This window comes from Panulirus ornatus, chromosome 70, assembly GCF_036320965.1.
Source record: "Panulirus ornatus isolate Po-2019 chromosome 70, ASM3632096v1, whole genome shotgun sequence".
NCBI classification, from domain to species: domain Eukaryota; kingdom Metazoa; phylum Arthropoda; class Malacostraca; order Decapoda; family Palinuridae; genus Panulirus; species Panulirus ornatus.
In genome coordinates this window covers 6,814,699-6,837,714 of record NC_092293.1, presented here as the reverse complement: position 1 = coordinate 6,837,714, position 23,016 = coordinate 6,814,699, and the positions used below count along the sequence as shown (strand labels likewise).

Sequence of the window (23,016 nt, the reverse complement as noted above, 5' to 3'; positions counted from 1 at the left end):
TAAGGAAACATGCAACATGGCGGTCAAACTATGAGATGCACAAATGAAGTTTATGAATGGAATATCAGTGAGACGAACTAGTTGATGAATGATGAATGAAAGTGTAATAAAGTCATGATGAATGAATGAAAGTGTAATAAAGTCATGATGAATGAATGAAAGTGTAATAAAGTCATGATGAATGAATGAAAGTGTAATAAAGTCATGATGAATGAATGAAAGTGTAATAAAGTCATGATGAATGAATGAAAGTGTAATAAAGTCATGATGAATGAATGAAAGTGTAATAAAGTCATGATGAATGAATGAAAGTGTAATAAAGTCATGATGAATGAATGAAAGTGTAATAAAGTCATGATGAATGAATGAAAGTGTAATAAAGTCATGATGAATGAATGAAAGTGTAATAAAGTCATGATGAATGAATGAAAGTGTAATAAAGTCATGATGAATGAATGAAAGTGTAATAAAGTCATGATGAATGAATGAAAGTGTAATAAAGTCATGATGAATGAATGAAAGTGTAATAAAGTCATGATGAATGAATGAAAGTGTAATAAAGTCATGATGAATGAATGAAAGTGTAATAAAGTCACAGTTTAAAAGGACAAAATATGAATGGCAGCCAGGGAAGAGTGGCCCAGGTAAATAGAAGGGTTAAAAATTCGCGTTATATGACGAATTTTGACAGATTATACAAATTTCCTTTCCACATATAGAACATGATGGTTTTGGTTACTTCTAGAGACAAAATTTTAAAGGTTTGTGTTTCAGAGATCAACCACAAAGGATATCGTTAAATTAACTGACATTAAAATTTTTCAGTAAAGTTAAGCATTTTGTACAATAGCTGTAATTTGACGGAGTTAAAAGTTCGCATTTTCATTACAATTCTAATTCAAAAATTTGAGTTTCAATGATGGTTTGCACAAGCTTAACGTACATTTAAGTTTCGTGTTTATATGACGTATCTTAAAGGACTCTGGTAAAATAACGCAGCTGGAAGGTTTACGTTCAAATGACGGTGTTTAAATGTTTATTGATGAATGGTAGATTTAAATGGATAGATTTTAAGTTCGCGTTTTCATGAGCGACTTTAAACCTTGTGGTTGAATGTCACAGTTTAAATGTTGGTATGTACAATGTTGACCAGATGGCGGTAGTGTGTAGACACAGCCATACCAGGTCGTATTTATCATCATTAAAGTCACCTTCCTTACTTACTTATGGCGGCGATGAAATTCACTGGTTCTTGATTGTGCACCAATTAACCTATCAGATAATGGTACAATGTTTGCCTGGTGTTGCATATATCACGTCTGTTGTTGAAACACAAGAATGCCAGGTGACTTTGGGAGTGGATGATAATGTAAAGATCAATATAAATGTGGGAAATCTTGAACCGCCATCACCAGACACAACACATGTTTGGATCTGGCGGGGGGAGGGACTTGCCTGTGACGTCACGATGCCCCGCCTCCAGCCTGGCGCCGCTCTGTGTGTGTGTGTGTGTGTGTGTGTGTGTGGGGGGGGGGGGGGGGGGGGGTAATATTTGCGTATTACGGGAGAGCGATAAACACTCGTGATGTCTCGTCTTTTGACCTTGTAATCATATACTGTCTTTACTTCTATGAGCTCTCACACACACATACACATACAGAGACACACACACACATGCATACACACACATACACATAGACACACTCCCACAGACACACACACACACACACACACACACACACAAACACACACACACACACACACATAACCTTGTACTTTGATTAAAAAAGATAAGGAAAAATCTATAAAACATATATTTCCACACGTGTAGATATATGTTATGTATTGAAATGTGGCGGAAAAATGCCTTATATATTAACAAACGTGATTGAGGACTTAAAGAATCTGGTACAAACATAATGGTTATTGTGATAAATGATTTATTTATGGTAAATATGTATTGTGTTGCATTATAATGGTTGTTCAGAACCAAGGTCTTTAAGCCTGAAATCGTAAGATGTTAGAAGAAATAAAAAGATGTTAAATTTAAACATTTATAAATATAAACCACAGAAAATCCAATAAAAGGGGCTAGTTTGAGGCAGGAGTATTTCATCACTTAATAAAATATCTACATCTACGTCCTTTTCTTTCATTATTTCTTATGTTCACTTGTAATTAATGCCTCTTATCTAATATAAAAATTCTGTATAGGTATTTGATTAATGTTCTCCAACGACGCGTTGTATAACTCTTCGTTAGTGAAGTTCATTTCGTGTAATGGATCATGCATTACAAAGTTGTGTCTATCCACACAAGTGTTACACGTCCCAGGTAAAGATATATTCTAGAGATAGTGTATATCTAACATATATATGTGTTTTATAAATATTTATAAAAAGTTTTCCTGAGGGACAATACCCAAGACTTTCGTATTAAAGTTGATCAGTTGTAAGTGATCAAGCATTACAAAGGTGTGTCCATTACCACAGGTGCTACTGATCCCGGGTAAAGGTATTTCATCATCTTTGTATCTTTAACCTTTCTAGTTATAGATGTTTCATCCCTGATTCCATCCTTACAATCGATGTATGTGGTTTGTGTTGCCTTTATCCTTAACATATCATTAGTCAGTTGAAGTGGAGAATATGCTTCTGACCCTAGCCACTCTACTCCGTCTTGCATATGCTATTCAAGAGGTGTTACCGGATTCCGCCGATAATATAAGTGCTTACGTCATGAGAGGGCTTCTTTTTTATAACTTTTGATGATTTATATTATTTGGGTTATGTATTTCGTTTTGTGATGTTAATAAAATTGTTGAAATTCACATATCATATTCTTTATTTGTCATTTAATGAGCTCTAGTTTATCAAATTTGATTGTTTGTTGTTTTTTTTATATCAATATAGATTTTCTCTGAAAAATACTTTAGTTTAATTCATAAATGATATTTCTAAGTAACACGCGGATAATTTTTTCATTAGTGTTCATTATATGAGTATATATACTTACTCCTTTACTTATCTACATCTTACATACATACATACATACATACATACATACATATAAATCTCCAACAGCCAGGATCGAACCCGGCGCCCTTGTGTAAGAGGAGGGAATGCTACCACTAGGCTATGGGCCTGGCAAAATAGGAAATAACGTTATTCGAATACTATGTACTCGAATACCCTTCGTCTCACTTTGGTGAGCAACGGGGTCTACACCGGTCATTTCCCAACAGGCGCACATAGCCAGCAGATGGCATTTTACCGAACCTAATTATAGATTGAGAGGTTTATTATTTTCTTAAGCGAAAAGTCCTTGTTTCCAAGTTCTGGAGAAATTAAAGTACATTTCAATGTAAACATGAAGTAAAAAGTATAGAAATTTAACGTTTTCCCCGACGCCGTCTCCAATCAGTACTGTTTACTATCTGCTTGGGACTCCGCGATGACCTTCAAGTCTCGAACCAGGCGGGGGCGTGGGTACTGGTCAATGAAGTAAAGAGTATAGAAATTCAACGTTTTCCCCGATGTCGCCTCTCCACTCTGCTATCTGTTTGGGACTTTGCGATGACCTTCAAGTGTCGGATCAAAGAAAGCAGACTGGGGCGCTGGAATTGGTCAATATCAGTGGCGAGATGGACAAGCTGGCACAGGCGGTGTCGGACTCCGTCGTCCTTCTGATCCTCAGCCAATTGGGCAATGAGTTACCCGAAGGAGTAGACGTCGTTAGCGGGAGCAACTGGCTCTCCCTCAATGATTTCGGGGGCTATCCAGGGACATTGCGCTGGGTCACCTGTTATAGGAGGCACGTCACCAGCGTAACTGCTCAGACCGTAGTCGATGATATGGAAGACTGGGCCATGGTGGCGGGTCTGGGTTACGGTAACATTATTCATCTTGAAGTCAAGATGAATGACCCCCTTATCATGAATTTCTTGAAGTCTCTTCCCAATGGAGATGAGAGACTCAATAACCTCCTGGCCGCTGCAGTTTTCTAAGTAGCTGACGTAGTTTTGACCAGTGTAGGACATCAGGAGTCTTGCTGGATGGAAAGCCAGACCCTTGACCAATGGGGCCCCTCCAGCGCCGGACAGGTAGATCTGAATGTCAGCTTCGCGAAGGAGAGCGTACCTCGCGTCGTTTTTCTTCATGGTTTTAAGGACACTATATTCATAATTGAAGCGAACGAGCTGAACTGATCCATTGCCGCCCTCGCCAATATCGGAAACGATTCGAATCCACCTTAACTGGTCCTCGCTGAGGATGTAGTCCTGAAGGTCTGCCTCCAAGCTGAGATCGGCCACGTCTAGGGAAGGGTAGGCAGTTGGTGAGCTGGTGGGTTGGGCCGCGACTGGAGGGAGGGATTCAGTTGATGGATGTGTGGGTTGTGCCACGAGTGGAGGGAGGGATGCAATTGGTGGGTTTGTGGGTTGGGCCACGACTGGAAGGGGGGATGTAGTTGGTGGGGGTGTGGGTTGGGCCACGAGTGGAGGGGGGGATGCAGTTGGTGGGTGGATGAGTTGGGCCTCGACTGCAGTTGCTGGTGGGGTGGGTTGTTGCACGGTGTTGGGGGAGTCTACAACGTCCCCACAGGTGACTAGTATTTGTATCCCGCGAGCTGCAAGTCTCTCCCGCAGAGCGGCAGCATTGCGGGCAGCAACAAGGCGGTTCACTCTCGCCTGCCGCTCGTCCACCACATGCTCCTGACGAGTGCGACGGCGTTCCCGACGAACGGTGTGCCGGCCACGCCACGCAATAGCCTGTTGACGCTCCCAGTGGCTCGCTCTTCTTCGGGTTTCGACGATTCGAGTAACTCGGTCCATAGGAGGGGTATATGTTATTGTCCTTTGATGAGATTTGACTAGACCCATCAATTTCATATACGTGTTGAGCCAAAAATATGGTGGTATTTAGTAAAGATAGAAACAGTTAACATATATAGTGGTGTTATGTAGTTAAGATAGAAACAGTTAACATACTCTGGCTAAGATAGAAACCTAAGGACATAAGGAACACAAAGGTGTTGCGAACATGTCATGAATTTGAGATGAACATAAGCGTAGTGGACATTCAATGATAAAGGTGAGGATGGGCTTAACTTATGGTGAAGAAAAGGGTGCATTAAACAAATAATGAACATTAGGTAGTAATGAACATGTCATGTCACGTAAATGTGTGGTGAACATATGATGAACGAAAGGGTGTAGTGAACATGTATTGAACATAAGTGGGTAAAGAGCGTATGATTAACGTTATAGTGTGGTGAATATTAAGTCATGAACATGATGTAGGGCTTAGCAGATGATGAACATAAGGGTTTAGTGAACAGATGATGAACATAAAGGGTGCAGTGATCATATAAATGAATAAATAGATAGAATTGTAGATTGAGAGATTTATTTTCTTAGGCGAAAGGTCCTTGTTTCCAAGTTTTGGAGAAACTGAAGTACCTTTCAATGGAAACATGAAGTAAAAAGTATAGAAATTTAACGTTTTCCCCGGTATCGCCTCTCCAGTCTGCTATCTGCTTGTGACTTCGCGATGACCTGCATGTGTCGGAATGATATAAGGAAGAAATAGCAAGGAATGATTAAACAGGAAAGCGATGGAAACGAAGAACATTTGCTCCCAGGATCGTGGTGGTGGAGGTGTTGGCCAGGGTGGTGGCTGGAGTTGTCTGTCGGTCCGTCAGGTGTGATGATGGCGACACGTCTACAAGGGACGGGTGGCGGGCGGATGATGGACATCTTCCCTTTACTTCCCTACGAATGATATTCATTATTTCTATTTCTCAAGCGCTAAACTTTAAATACTGCAGACTTGCCAGCCATGTCACAGCCGGTTGGAAGGTATGTAAACCACAGACACACTTAGAGAGGGCGTTAGTGTGAAGATAGATTTATAAACCCGCCATATTTCGCGAGTAATATGCAGCAATATGATCCTTCCCCCTGCAACACTAGTACAGCCAGCCATGGTCATCACTGCAGAAGGAGACACCCTTCAACGCATCTTCACTACACCTTGAACCATACGTCACCTTCAACCCTCAACAAATGCACAGCGGAACTACAACCCTGTTGTAGGGTTTGACCTGAGGTCAACCTCACTACATGCTTATCTTCACTACAACCGAAAGACAAACAGACAGACAGACAGTCAGACAGAGGGCGAGAGAGAGAGAGAGAGAGAGAGAGAGAGAGAGAGAGAGAGAGAGAGAGAGAGAGAGAGAGAGAGAGAGAGAGAGAGAAAAGCGATTGATATCGATAATGATAGAATGGGATATATATATATATATATATATATATATATATATATATATATATATATATATATATATATATATATATATATATATATATATATATATATATATATATATATATCAAATATATATATATATATATATATATATATATATATATATAAATATATATATATATATATATATATATATATATATATATATATATATATATATATATATATATATATATATATATATATATATATATATATATATATATATATTTGATGGAAGAACAATGCGGGTGTTACCGGACTAACCCTTCGGTGCAGCTGTATGATATCATCAGTCGACAAGTGGGAGAGTACAGTCTCGTCGAAGAAGCCCTCACTCCATCACCTACCCTGCTTCTGATTGTGGCGCAACCTCAATTGCTCACGAGAGTCAGTGGGTTATGAATGTGTAAAAGTTAAAGGCATGAAAAACACAATTCTTCCTCTCTCACAATAAAGCTTACTGGAAAGCTAGGAAGACATTTTATGCTTCTGGTAACAAATATGTGACAAATAAGGATAAATCGAAAGGTTTAGTGTTGTCCTATTCTCCCAACTTAGCTCATCTAAGACATGTTCTTAACAAACAGTTCTTGTAATGTTGCTTTCCAGTACAAATACACCATCAGCAAGGGCGTCCTGCTGTCAATGGATTGAACTAGGGTATGTGAAATGCCTGTGGTAAACCATGGAAAGGTCTGTGGGGCATGGATGTGGATAGGGAGCTGTGGTTTCGCTGCATTACACATGACAGCTAAGAGACTGAGTGCGAACGAATGTGGTGGCCTTTTTTGTCAGTTTTCCGGGCGCTACCTCGCTATTACTATTATCATAAATATCATCACTGATATCATAATCATTATCTATTATCATTATCATCAATTATTATTATACTTATTACATCATTCCTGATATTATTGATATTGTTATTATTAGTATTACTATTATCATCATCATTTACCATATATACATACATATCAATATGTTATTGATGTCATTATTCTTTACATTATCATTATTGATATTATTATCATTAATATCAATATCATAATTATCATTATTACTATCATGACCTCTTGTGGGGCCACCATCCCCCACTGGGGCCCCGACACTACACCCTGACCATGTCATCCTCCCTCGGCACTGAGAATGGCATTTTACCATGGATGACTGACTGTCCATGGTGGATATAGCCATGGATGACTGTCCATGGTGGATATAGCCATGGATGATTGTCCATGGTGGGATATAGCCAGGGATGACTGTATATGGTGGGATATAGCCATGGATAATTTGGATAACAGAATGAAATAGTTATTTACAATTTACCTTGATATCATGTTAAATAAAAATGTACAATAATAACACGGCACAGCCCCACACATTCCCGGAGACAGTTGGGTCACCAGACTCCACAGTCTTCATTGGGCTATCAGTCAAGACGCCAGAACCCCTCGCTATCTTCCGCTCAATCATCACCAGACACTACAGCTTCAGACTTCGCCTTGTGGGCCACATCATCAGTCACAACTTGAGACTTAACCTCTTCGGCCACATCATCAGTCAATTTCAGACTTCACCTCTTCGGCTACATCATCAGTCACAACTTCAGACTTCACCTCTTCGGCTACACCATCAGTCACAACTTCAGATTTCATCCTTTCGGCTACATCATCAGTCACAACTTCAGACTTCACCTCTTCGGCAACATCATTAGACACAGCCTTAGGCCTCCTCCTCCTGGACGTTCTCTCATAAGACTGGATGGAGCGCCTCTGAGAGTTGCTGTACATTCTGGAGGAAAGCCTGGTGTTTTCTCTAATGAGCCACAGCACCTCTTTCTTGGCCGGCTGCACATCTTCCCTTCGTCCGACAACATCGATTGTCTTGTGCTCCTCTGCCATCCCGGGCACGTAAATGTCAACACAATACTTATTTCTAATGACCTGCACGGTTTGCCCTGATCTACTAATAACTACACCATGAAGACTGGGGTCAACATTCACCATTCGTAAGACGTTCCCACACGGCCAAATTCTGGAAGGACGAACCCTGGACGAAGTATTGTTCACTTCCGCGAGGAGGTCGATACCACTAGGCCGAGACAGGTCCACCAGACGCTGCAGTTTTAGGCAAGCCTGAGTGACCCCTTGACGACCTCCTTGTAGGATGATATAGTTCCTTCTCGCGGAGAACTTAATCTTAATAACAAATTCGTCCTCAATAGATGGGGTTTCCTTCTGGACTAACTCTCTCTCTTCAGTTGGCATCTCCAGAAACTCCAACCATTTGGTGACGCCAGCATTTGGTGACTAGATGGAATGAAGAAAGAAATGAAAGGGTGTATGAGAGATGTAGTATGTCAAGGAATGTAGATGGAATGAATTTTGGAGTGGTAGAATAGGTGAAACGTAATATTTTGAAGTGGTTTGGGCATGTGGAAAGAATGCAAGACTGTACGTTTACAAGAAGTGTATGATAGTACATTTAAAAGGATTGGTGTAAGTGGAAGACCACTTGTGACGTAGGCAAATAGCGTGGAGGAATACTGGAGAGAGAGAAACCGGGGAAGAATGCGTGGAATGGTATATGCGAAGGAGGCATGTAAGGACAGGGATAACTGGAGACTCTTGCTCTGGCCAACCCTTGATGGGAGTTTTCAGAGGGAATGGACGTCAGAGACATCGATAGATAGATAGATAGATAGATAGAGATAGATAGGTTATCAGTCATATTATGATTTGATTGCTATGCAATGAAGTCAGTCATGATCATAATTGTTATATCACATGACACTTTAATTAATTCCGCAAATTAAGATACCTTGAAACCACTGACAAGGAAAGTTTATGAAAGACCTGACGCATATGCTTCAAATTATTTATCTGATGACAAAATTTATAGGTAAGATAAAAGTTTGAAATTAGGAATCATTTCACGACGGTGGCCTCAGATTTTCCTCATCTGTAAGATATTCAGACGTCCTTTATGAGTTAAAAAGCTCATATTTTGCCTTATTGTATTCTGAGCAACTCAAACGTCTCTACAACGAAATACTCAATTCTCAAAATAAATTCGAACAACAATGCTAAAGTGTCAGAGTTTATATCAAATTTAAATAAACTGCTCGAAACAACTGCATGTTTCCAGTGTACTGTGGTATTCCAACCTAACATTTTTGCATCATATATGTGGAAATACTTCCCAGTTTCATAAAAATTTTGAAAAAGTTTTCACTCTGAAAATAAATATATGCTACATTAACGTTTTGGAGCAATACATTGATTAAGGTTCACAATTTCTAGGTTGATAAGTAAAAGTACAATGGCAAGAGCGTGACATAACATCAAATTTTGACAAACTGTGGAACCCCACCTGTGTCCCATTAATAAAGTCATTCCCCCCATATCCAAAGAACAATTTAGTACATTTTCCTCTTTCTCTCTATATGGTTTTACAAAATCTATACTTTCACTCCACTTCCTTTCAAACACAATTACTTTACTTTTACTTGCACTTATCTCCAATCTCCTTCGCTTACACACATCAGCACACTTACAATCTTATGCAACTCCTCTTCACTCTCCGCAAACAACACTGTATCATCCGCAAACAGGCTTGCAATTAGCCAACACATCTCACCGCTAAACTCCATCTCAGCCCAAAAAATCCCTAGTTTTGCTTTCATCTCTCTTATCACTCCATCGATATAATTGTATATTTATTTTACATCGATTTTACTTAATCGCCGTCTCCCGCATCAGCGACGAAGTGCGAGGAAACAGAAGAAAGAATGGCCCAACCCACCCACATACACATGCATATACATAAAGGCCTACACGCACATATACATACCTATACATTTCAGCGTATACATACATATACATACACAGACATAAACATATATACACATGTACATATTCATACTTGCTGCATTCATCCATCCCGTCGCCAACCCGCCACACATGATATAGCACCCCCCCCCCCCTCCCCCCACGAGGTAGCGGTAGGAAAAGACAGAAAAGGCCACATTCGTTCACACTCAGTCTCTACTTGCCATGTGTTTTGCACCGAAACCACAGCTCCCTTTCCACATCCAGGTCCCCCCTCAAAATTTCCATGGTTTACCCCAGACGCTTCACATGCCCTGGATCAATCCACAGACAGCACGTCGACCCCGGTATACGACCCCCGGTCGTTCCCATTCACTCTTCCTTGCACGCCTTTCACCCTCCTGTATGTTCAAGCCCCGATGGCTCAAAATATTTTTGACTCCATCCTTCCACCTCCAATTTGGTCTCCCAGTTCTCTTCGTTCCCTCCACCCCTGACACATATATCCTCTTTGTCAATCTCTCCTCACCCATTCTCCCCATGTGACCAAACCAATTCAATACACCCTCTTCTGCTCTCTCAGCCACATTCTTTTTATTACCACACATCTGTCTTACCATTTCATTACTCACTCGATCAAACCATCTCACAACCACATATTGTCCTCAAACATCTCATTCCAACACATCCACCCTCCTCCGCTCAACCCTATATATAACCCATGCCTCGCAATCATATAACATTGTTGGAGCCACTATCCCTTCAAACACACCCATTTTTGCTTTCCGAGATGACGTTCTCGACTTTCACACATTCTTCAACGCATCCAGAACTTTCACCACCTCCCCCACCCTCTGACTCACTTCCGCTTCCATGGTTCCATCCGCTGCTAAATCCACTCCCAGATATCTAGAACACTTCACTTCCTCCAGTTTTTCTCCATTCAAACTTACCTCCCAATTAACTTGTCCCCCAACTCATTTCAACCTAATATCCTTGCTCTTATTCATATTTACCTTAAGCTTCTTTTTTCACACTACCAGACTCAGTCACCAACTTCTACAGATTCTCACCCGAATCAGCTACCAGCGTTGTATCATCAGCAAACAACAACTAACTCACTTCCCAAGCCCTCTCATCCACAACAGACTGCACACTTACCCCTCTCTCCAAAATTCTTGAATTCACCTCCCTAACAACCCCATTCATAAACAAATTAAACAACCATGGAGACATCACGCACTCCTGCTGCAAACCGACATTCACTGAGAACCAATCACTTTCCTTTCTTCCTTCTGGTACACATGCCTTACATCCTCGATAAAAAAAACTTTTCACTGTTTCTAGCAACTTGCCTCCCACACCATATACTCGTATTACCTTCCACAGAGCATCTCTATCAACTCTATCATATGCCTTCTCAAGATTCATAAATACTACATAAAAATCCATTTGTTTTCAAAGTAATTCTCACATACATTCTTTAAAGCGACCACCTGATCCACATATCCTCTACGACTTCTGAAAACACACTGCTCTTCCCAATCTTTTACTCTGTACATGCCTTGACCCTCTCAGTCAATACCCTCATCAGGCACTTCACCATGAGCCATACATACATTAGATATCCTCACTAACCAGTCAACAACATAATCATCCCCTTTACTAATAAATTCCACTGCAATACCATCCAAACCTGCCGCCTTGCCGGCTCTCATCTTCCGCAAAGCTTTCACTACTTCTTCTCTGTTTACCAAATCATTTTCCCTGACCCTCTCACTTCGAGAACCACCTCGACCAAAACACCCTATATCTTCCACTATATCGTCTAACACATTCAACAAACCTTCAAAATAATCTTTCCATTTCCTTCTTCTCACATCACCACTACTTTTTATTATCTTCCCCATTAGCTCCCTTCACTGATGTTCCCATTTGTTCTCTTGTCTTACGCACTTTATTTGCCTTCTTCCAAAACATCTTTTTATTCTTACTAAAATCTAATGATACTATCTCACCCCAACTCTCATTTGTCCTGTTGTTCACTCTTGCACCTTTCTCTTAACATCCTGCCTCTTTCTTTTGTTTATTTTCCAGTCATATGCACTATTTCCCTGCAAAAATCGTCCAAATGCCTCTCTCTTCTCTTTCACTAATAATCTTACTTCTTCATCCCACCAATCATTACCTTTTCTAATCTTCCCACCTCCCACGCTTCTCATGCCACAAGCATCTTTTGCGTAAGCCATCACTACTTCCCTAAATGCATCCCATTCCTCCCCTACTCCCCTTACGTCCTTTGCTCTCACCTATTTCCATTCTGCACTCAGTCTTTCTTGGTAATTCCTCAAACAAGTCTCCTTCCCAAGCTCACTTATTCTCATCATTCTCTTCACCCCAGCATTCTCTCTTCTTTTCTGAAAACCTCTACAAATTCTCAACTTCATCTCCACAAGATAATGATCAGACATCCATCCAGTTGTACCTCTCAGCACATTAACATCGAAAAGTTTCTCTTTCAAGCGCCTATCAATTAACCCGTAATCCAATAATGCTCTCTGTACATCTCTCCTACTTATATATGTATACTTATGTATATCTCTTTGTGACCAGGTTTTTCCCAATCACTAATCCTTTCTCAGCATACGAATCTACAAGCTCTTCACCATTTCTGTTTACAAAACTGAACACCACAGGTACACCAATTATTCCCTCAACTGCCACATAAATTACATTTGCGTTTAAATTACCCTTCACTATAACCCGGTCTCATGCATCAAAACTATTAAGACACTCACTCAACTGCTCCCAAAACACTTGCTTCTCATGACCTTTCTTATCATACCCCGGTGCACAGGCACCAATAATCACCCATCTCTCTCCATTCACTTTCAGTTTTACCCATATCAATTTACTTTCTTATACTCTATCACACACTCCCACAACTCCTGGTTCAGGAGTAGTCCTACTCCTTCTTTTGCTCTTCCTTAATTTACTCCCAAAACATTACCAAACAACTCTTCCCCTTTACCCTTGAGCTTCGTTTCACTCAGACCCAAAACATCCAGTTCCTTTCCTCAAACATACTACTTATCCCTCCTTTTTTCTCATCTTGGTTACATCCACACAACCCAGTCTGAGCCCAATTCAGACAACCCAATCTGAGCCTTCGAGGATGATGAGCACTCCCCGCATGACTCCTTCTTCTGTTTCCCCTTTTAGAAAGTTAAATTGCTATGAGGGGAGGGTTTCTAGCTCCCCGCTCCCGTCTCTTTACTTGCCTTCGACGACACTCAGAAAATGCGTGGGAAGTATTCTTTCTTCCCTATCCCCAGGGATATATATATATATATATATATATATATATATATATATATATATATATATATATATATATATATATATATATATATATATATATATATATATATTATTATTATATTATTATTATTATACTTTGTCGCTGTCTCCCGCGTTTGCGAGGTAGCGCAAGGAAACAGACGAAAGAAATGGCCCAACCCCCCCCCATACACATGTATATACATACGTCCACACACGCAAATATACATACCTACACAGCTTTCCATGGTTTACCCCAGACGCTTCACATGCCTTGATTCAATCCACTGACAGCACGTCAACCCCGGTATACCACATCGCTCCAATTCACTCTATTCCTTGCCCTCCTTTCACCCTCCTGCATGTTCAGGCCCCGATCACACAAAATCTTTTTCACTCCATCTTTCCACCTCCAATTTGGTCTCCCTCTTCTCCTTGTTCCCTCCACCTCCGACACATATATCCTCTTGGTCAATCTTTCCTCACTCATCCTCTCCATGTGCCCAAACCACTTCAAAACACCCTCTTCTGCTCTCTCAACCACGCTCTTTTTATTTCCACACATCTCTCTTACCCTTACGTTACTCACTCGATCAAACCACCTCACACCACACATTGTCCTCAAACATCTCATTTCCAGCACATCCATCCTCCTGCGCACAACTCTATCCATAGCCCACGCCTCGCAACCATACAACATTGTTGGAACCACTATTCCTTCAAACATACCCATTTTTGCTTTCCGAGATAATGTTCTCGACTTCCACACATTCTTCAAGGCCCCCAGGATTTTCGCCCCCTCCCCCACCCTATGATCCACTTCCGCTTCCATGGTTCCATATATATATATATATATATATATATATATATATATATATATATATATATATATATATATATATATATATATATATATATATATATATATATTCAATTACTATACTTTGTCGCTGTCTCCTGCGTTAGCGAGGTAGCGCAAGGAAACAGACGAAAGAATGGCCCAACCCACCCACATACACATGTATATGCATACAAGTCCACACACTCACATATACATACCTATACACTCAACGTATACATATATATATATATATACTCACACACAGACATATACGTATATACACATGTACATAATTCATACTGTCTGCCCTTATTCCCGTCGTCACCCCGCCACACATGAAATGAAAACCCCCTCCCCCGCATGTGCGGAAGGTAGCGCTAGGAAAGTTGTAGGAACAGTGAAAGTAAAGGAATACTGAAGATGGGCAATGACGGTGGCCTTATATCTGACCTTGAAAATGATCGAAGCTGGGATTATGGCTGGCCGAAGACACTGATAACAACAACAATAATGATAATAATAATAATGATAATAATAATAATAATAATAATAATAATAATAATAATAATGATAATAATGTAATCATTATCATCGTTATCATTATCATTATCATTATTATCATCATTATTATTATCATTATTATTATTATTATTATTATTATTATTATTATTATTATTATTATTATTATTATCATTAATATCATTATCATTACTATTATCATGATTATTATTATTATTATTATTATTAATATTATTATTATTATTATTATTATTATTATTATCATTATCATTACTATTATTATTATTATCATTATCATTATTATCATCATTGTTATTTCTACTGTTTTTGTTGTTATCATTATCATAATAAACTGTGACTTCCAATAAATCATGTTCAAATTAATATGTATATATTGATGAAGTAAATGAAGTAAAACGAAAGTATCCATACCAGTGTCAGTTTTGGGCGTTCTTACTTCTATAATTTTGTCAAATGATACTCATGAAATCATGTAACTTTTCTTAACAAATATATTCATTCTGATGGGTAATGCTGCTTCACGGTCAAATGATGTTTTATAACTAAGAGAAAATTTCTTACGTTGTAGACCTGACGGAGGTAAATGTATTTCAATTTGTTCTGTGTTGCTGGAGCTGACGTCTGTGGAGAGACTATATACAGTTGATATAGTACTATTGCGTTATCAAACATAGTTATAATATCCACTCGTATGTAAAGAGTTTCCACGAGGTTGCACTAAACCAAAATTAGGTCACAAATACAGACATACATTTAATCGGACTAATATATTTAGCGTTAATTTGGATATGAAATTATTTGAAGGAAGATATTTAATTCCTTAGTTTAATGCTCAATACTTTAACTGCAGTACATCAGTCACAACAATGACTGACCACCACAATAATGGTGCCAGATGGAAACAACCACATGACACAACATCTGTAATCCCAAGCAGGATGTATCTTAATGGAGTTATTTTTCTTCTGCAATATCTCCTACTAACTGAGATCTTTATGGGCACTGTTAACATTTTTGAAGTGCATCACTTGGCCCACATTTTCCTGAAATGTATAGCCTTGACTACTGCCTTATTGAAATGTCTTCCACAAAATATAATGTTCCAAATTATGCTGCACAAAAGATATCCAATTTTCGTAACATGGCATTTGAAGTGCAGAAGAAAATCATGCAATACGTAAACCTAATAACGATGTTGATCTATAATAAATGACCCTGCAAGCAGTCAATAAAGATGGTTTAAAGTCACGAGTTAGCGCGAGTTAGGCCACTGTTTTCCCACAACTTCTACAGGAGAACAGGTCACTCTAAGGTTGCCTATTGAAGCCTCTTTCTTCCCTGGAACACCTAAGCTGTGGAATTCTTTTCCTTTTCTGTTTCCTTCTTCATATAATCTTTATTCCTGCAAGAGTCAGTTAAACAAACACTTACGGAAATCAATTTCTACTTTCTTTGTCTATATTTATTTGACCTACGGTGGCCTTTACTGGGCTTTAGTATTATTTTTAACGGCTAATTCTTTCACGGACGAACATCAAGGTTGGGTCTTAATTAAGATATGGGAATGTGAAAGGAAGAGATAATAGACTGGAAAGTGTTTACAAACTTTTGGAGGAAGTGAAAAACCTGCCAGGTCATAGTTATTGGGAAAGACAACAGGGTAGAGAGTTCCAAAAGCTTCGAGGTGAAGGGAAAGAAACAAGTTATCCAAACGGCCTACCCTTGACTTGCCAATGTCCAGACAGTAATCATGTGACACAGCAGCTTGCCGGGTATTGCGTGGTCTAGCAAGTGGTGGGGGGCACACAAGCAGCCAGCTCTTGGGAGCAAAAGCCGAGGTAATACCTCTCGAAGAGGGAAATTGAACTAATATTACGGCATAGGGCAAGTGCCATGTATACACTATTTAAAAAAAAGAATGTAATAAATCCCTCTGAAGACAAATGTTAGATATTAACTTTGTTCTTTAACATCGTCTTATTTTAATTACACAGTTTCCTAACTCATGAGCCATTTAATCATTATCAAAAAAAAAAACATTATTAGGCCTAAATTTCATTTTAGGAAATTTTAGAGGCTAACGATTTGAGCAAATTAAACTTAACCTAACCTAACCTAACCTAACCTAACCTAACCTAACCTAGCTTAACCTAATCTTCACCAAATGAAATAAATATAATCTTCATCAAAGCTAATATTGTGTATTGGTATTATTTCCATACACAGCGAAGCACAACATAATTTTAATGTTTGCAAGTCTCGAGTGAGAAGTGATATCTTTATTGTGAAATTCTAATATTTTGGGAGAAATATGAAGTATTTGGCATCATACTACAAGGAATTGTCTTATAGGTGAATGATGACAATAAACCCCAGAGACATATAAGTGACACCCTATTGTCAGTCTCATGTAATGTTTCTGTTTATCATCTTAAAGACATTTATGTGACTACACTAATTTTTTTGACTTGGTTGACCTTGACCTATCAACACAAGAGTAAAGGTTAAGCCTATATCTAATTATGGTAATAATTTTTCAATAGCAACATATTTTTTTCATTGTTTAGCCTGCCTGGACGACCAGAGATGAAGAAGTAATTCATTCTTGAGCTGCAGCATTTCATCGTTTCCTGCAAGCTAGTCTTGCATTACATGAGGGATTGTGTAATGAACACAATTAGAAGGTGTACAGTTACATATGAAGATATTGTGATTAAGATGGATTTTCTTTTGTCTTTTTTCATCTACCACCAACAAGCACAAATTTGATTTCTATCCTTTATAAATTGTTCTTCGTTTAGTATCATTAAAACAAGAATTGGTTTATTATTTGGTTTATTAATTGGTTTATTATCTGACGCGTTAAGAACGAAGATTATTTGCGAGTTTTGATGAAGGATAACACGTCAGCAGGTGTGACCAGCTTGTATTAGGTATACACAATATTTATGAAGACCTTGCATGTCCTTCCCGACTGGGGATCGAGTGAGGTGATGTATACTTATATCAGCTGATGTGATCAACCTTACATGAAGAGGGAGGAGAGGCGAGACAATGGAATACTAGAGCAAGAGGAAAATAATGGTGTTTGAGATAAGAAAAAAATTTCAGAATTATTTATCGTTGTCCATCATTATGGCTAGGCTAAGATCATTTATCGCTGTCCATGATGGTTAGGCTAAGATCATTTATCATTTTCCATGATGGCTAGGCTAAGATCATTTATCGCTGTCCATGATAACTAAGCTAAGATCATTTATCGCTGTCCATTATAGCTAGGCTAAGATAATTTATCGCTGTCCTTGATAGCTAGGCTAAGGTCATTTATCGTTGTCCATGATTGCTAGGCTAAGATCATTTATCGTTGTCCATGATACAATCTGGGCCCAGCCCGAGCTGTAGGGGATAGAAGACCTCCAAGATAATACTAGCCAGACTCTAAGAACATTTAAGATCATAAGAACATTATCCAGTCGTCTTTTACTTATCAGGAAATACGTTTGTATGCAACTCTTAGCTGATAAGAGATGTTTGATCTCTTATCACCCAGAACTCACCACGAGGAGGTGGTTGCATGTCGAGTTCCATAATTTTTTCCCGTTTTAAATAGATATTTTAATTTCCTCTAAAATAAACATCTATCCCGTTTTAAGATATGTAAAAATAATAATTTCCTCTAAAACAAAGTTGTTATTGTGAGGTAGATAGTTGAGGAAGGGCACCTCATTTCCTGCCCTTCCTCTGGTTCCGTTGGCCCCCTCCTCTGGTACGCCTCCGGCGGACTGACCTCATCACCTTCTTCAGCTCACCAATAATAAGTGGCAGAGCTGGTCTCTCTGAGGGGTCGCTGTGGGTCGCTGTTTGGTAAAGATCCTGGAGGCTTTCCCGCACACCCTGCTTCCTGACCAGGATGGACACGTGCCTCATTAGATGCCCAAAAGAGAAGACGTCACTGGCTGGGGAGACCGGCTTGCGCTCCCTGACCTCAGGGGCCAACCACAGGTCAGGAACATTGTACTCAACGCAGCTTCCCTTCTTAACGCTCAAGCCGAAGTCGATGATGTGAAACTCTGGCTTCTCACCCATCGTCACGGTCACATTCTCGACCTTGACGTCATTATGGACAATGTTTTTCTTATGGATTTCCATCAGCCGACGAGCGACCATGATGGCGGACTCGACCAGTTCCTCGTCCGACCGACATGTTCTCATGTACTTATCATAAGGCTGGCCAGTGTGGCTTAAGATGATCAGTGGGGGGTTGCGGCACACTGCTCGAAGGAGAGGGGCTCCTCCAGCCCCAGCCAGTCTCCTGTGAATGTCGGCTTCATCCATAAGACTTTTCCAACTCACTCCGTCGAGAAGGGTTTTGATGACGCAACACGATCCACGGAACAACACCGTTTCAATCTTGGCGTTGCCTCCCCGACCCACCTCTCTCATAACCACCAGGTCATTCACATCCTTCTGGGTCAACTTTACAACTGGAACGCTCATTTTGATTCCGGCCTGAGGCGCACTTACCAAATTTTCTTCTTGCCGGAGAGTGTGAGAGGAGATGTTGTCGGTACGGAGTCCCATCCTCAAATGATTACACTTCTCTCACCGCCGGCCTTATATACCCTTAGGTTATGTGACGTCACACAAACAGATCTATCCAGATTAAATCCCATACAAATCCGGATATGTAGACGGATTTATTTAGTTTTGCTGCGATCATTATTTGATGAAATCTAAAGGTGTCGAAGAAATAGTCAAGATGGCTAGTGGTGTTGATAGTGTAGTGAAGATGGCTAGAGATGTTGAAGGATCTAAATAGTTTCGAAATACCAATACTTTTTGAATCAATAAATCATCATAAGTACTAATAAGACAAAAACCACTTTGACGAAAATTTAGCCATTTTCAAGCATCGAAATAAAAGGATATGAGGTAAATGGCTTTTGGGAAATCATTGTTGAATAGTACACAGTTACTTTCTGAGAACACACACACACAAAAAACTAGAGAACATTGCATGAAATTAAGGCAATATTGTTCAAATATATTCAGAGAAGTAATTTTAAAGTTTATATAAGAGTGGTTGATGAATGGAATAAGAAGAATGAGGTCATGGTTAAGGCAGACACCATACATAAATCTTACAAGTTGTATAATAGTACAGAATGTTCTAGAGATTTGGCCTGGCGAGTATAGAACTCTCTCCTCACACATGAAAAATAGGTAATTACACACTCACAGATTCAGAGATTATCATGCTGAAAGAGAGATGAAAACTGAGGATTCAAATCAAAGATCAATAAGAAGCGTCATGATGAGATGGGAGAGGGAATTGGTGAATTGACAAATATAGTTTAATCTAAAACATGAACGGTAAATCACTTCGAGTGAAGAAATTCAAGTGGAAAACATAGAAAATGAAAGACCAAAGAGAAGAATTTTTTATATCTGGGATAACATTTAATGTGAGGAAACACGATTTCACCAAATGAGCTTTTGTTAACGCTTCTGGTACAGTGTAAATACACACACACACACACACACACACACACACACACATATATATATATGTATATATATATATATATATATATATATATATATATATATATATATATATATATATATATATATATATATACTTATGTGTGTGTGTGTGTGTACGGATAAACTTTAAGGCTGGCCGGGGTGTACTGGTGATGCCTTTGACCTAAAATATAAGTTCAAGCCCGTAGGCCGACCCTGCACTTAGCTTGAATCCTTTTGTGTTCACTATAATCTTTTTTACTACATCTCCTCTACTTAATCCCTTTATCTTCACTATGCAAGGCTTATTATAATCTTCACTACAACCTCATCTTCATATGACCTTATCTTGACTAAGCTGGTTTCAAGGAAGGCTTTAGATTTTACCCGCTCACACAAACAACGTACTTACACGGGGCCCCACGAGTGTAAAACCCCCTCCTAACACAGTGCAAGTAGATGATTACTCACACCTACACACCACCACCACACTAACAATACACAGAGAAATAGCCTTTTTGATTGGTTTTGGATCGGCCCTTGAACGGAGTTTGGAGGATTTGGGGGATCAGGTCAATAAGGTTAAGTTCACTACAACCTCATATTCACTAACGTGAATCTTCACTACTAGCTTATTTTCACTTAATTATATCTTCACTATACCCTCTTCTTCACTACACCGTTATTTCTACCATACCATCATCATTGTACTCCCAAATTTCACTAGAAATAGTTCTTATCTTCACTACATAATCATTCTGAATAAACTTTACTCCTTGATAACCCTTATCTCTACTACATTCGTATCTTCACTACATTCGTATCTTCGCCACAACCTATCTTGACAGTATCCTTATCATCACTATACTCTTCCTCACTACACTCTCATCTTAACATCATCCTTCTGTTTACCGAACTTAGTTCAAAGTCTGACTTGAACGTAGCTTTGGAAAGTTTGTGTTCCTCATTGTGTTACCTCCTTATTATCATTGTAAAGGCAATTGTCACCACTCCCTAACTAAACCCTCATCGTCACTACACTCTCATCATTATCAGTACTTCTTGATGTTCAATACAAATTTTAACATATACATTCATCTTCACCACAGAATAATTTTCATTGCATCTTAATCTTCATTACTTCTTGTTTCAGCTACATCCGTATCTTCCATTCATTCTTATATCTTATATTAATTACATCTTTACAATATTTTTATATCTTCTCTGTTCCGTCTTTTGGAAAATTGAAAGTGTGAGTAAAGGATTTCCGGCCTTCTGCTCCCTCCTCTTTAAGTCGCCTTGTACGACACGCAGGGAATACGAGGCAAGTATACTTTCTTCCCTATCCCCAGGGATAACAGCATCTGGTGTTCCCAGACGGTCACCCATCCAAGTACTAACCAGACCCAACGTTGCTTAACTTCCCTGATCGGACGATATATATATATATATATATATATATATATATATATATATATATATATATATATATATATATATATATATATATATATATATATATATATATATATATATATATATATATTATATATATATATATATAAGACTGAAAACAATGAATTTCCCAAATAAAAAATGGAAGCGCCGGGGTTTGAACCCGGGACCTCTCGCATGCCAAGCGAGTGCTCTACCACTGAGCTACGCCCCCAAGAACATTTTTTTGGACTTAGTATTATATGAAGCACTGAGATTACCACGGCAAAATAGTGTTTGACCGACCTTTGCCGACTAGCCGGCAAAATAACCACAGGGTAATTCTCCATGTTGCTGTCGTGTTTTCCTCTCAATTTTCCACGAAGAAATGAGTTTTAATTTTTTATTGTCGTTGCAATAGACTGGAACTATGTAATAAACTGGAACTAAGCAATAGACTGGAACCAAGCTGACCTTGTATGAGGTCAGAGCCCTCATTATCATCCCTGCTAACTACCGGAAGCAGATTAAGTCGTTTCACAACCGATGTCCGGCCCATGTTAACTCTCATGTGCCCAGCAGTTGGAGGAAGATCGCCAGAAGCTTCTAGAAGATTTCAAGGACGTCTTGGTGGACCTGACCCTTTCAGATAAGGTCGAAAACCCCAATTTATTGTGAAGATCTTTACTACAACGTTGGATGAACATACTGAATGTTGCACACATGTGATGCGGACAAAATGAAAAAAGAAAAAGACAAAAATTATGTCTGGTGTGGGTCTCGAACCCACGACCTTGAGTTTATCAGACTCATGCTCTACCACTGAGCTAACCAGACAATAGAAAATTCGTCTGTTTCTTCAATTTGAAATAATGAAAATCTTTGCGAGGCAGCGTTAAGAAAAGAGAGATGTCTTTGACGAAATTTACTTGCTTGACTCCTTCTTCTGTTCCTCATTTTCGAAAGTAAACATACTGAAGGATATATATATATATATATATATATATATATATATATATGTTAATGTGCTGAGAGGTGCAACTGGAGGGATGTCTGATCATTATCTTGTGGAGGCTAAGGTGAAGATCTGTATGGGTTTTCAGAAAAGAAGAGTGAATGTTGGGGTGAAGAGGGTGGTGAGAGTAAGTGAGCTTGAGAAGGAGACCTGTGTGAGGAAGTACCAGGAGAGACTGAG

General features: G+C 39.1%; 1 non-coding gene across 1 annotated transcript; it reads right to left on the bottom strand.

Annotated features, from left to right (window-relative positions):
• Positions 1-22,586: 22,586 nt before the first annotated feature.
• TRNAI-GAU (transfer RNA isoleucine (anticodon GAU)) lies at positions 22,587-22,658 on the bottom strand. The gene has a single exon. It is a non-coding gene; the product is annotated as a tRNA-Ile (tRNA).
• Between the last annotated feature and the right edge of the window lie 358 nt (positions 22,659-23,016).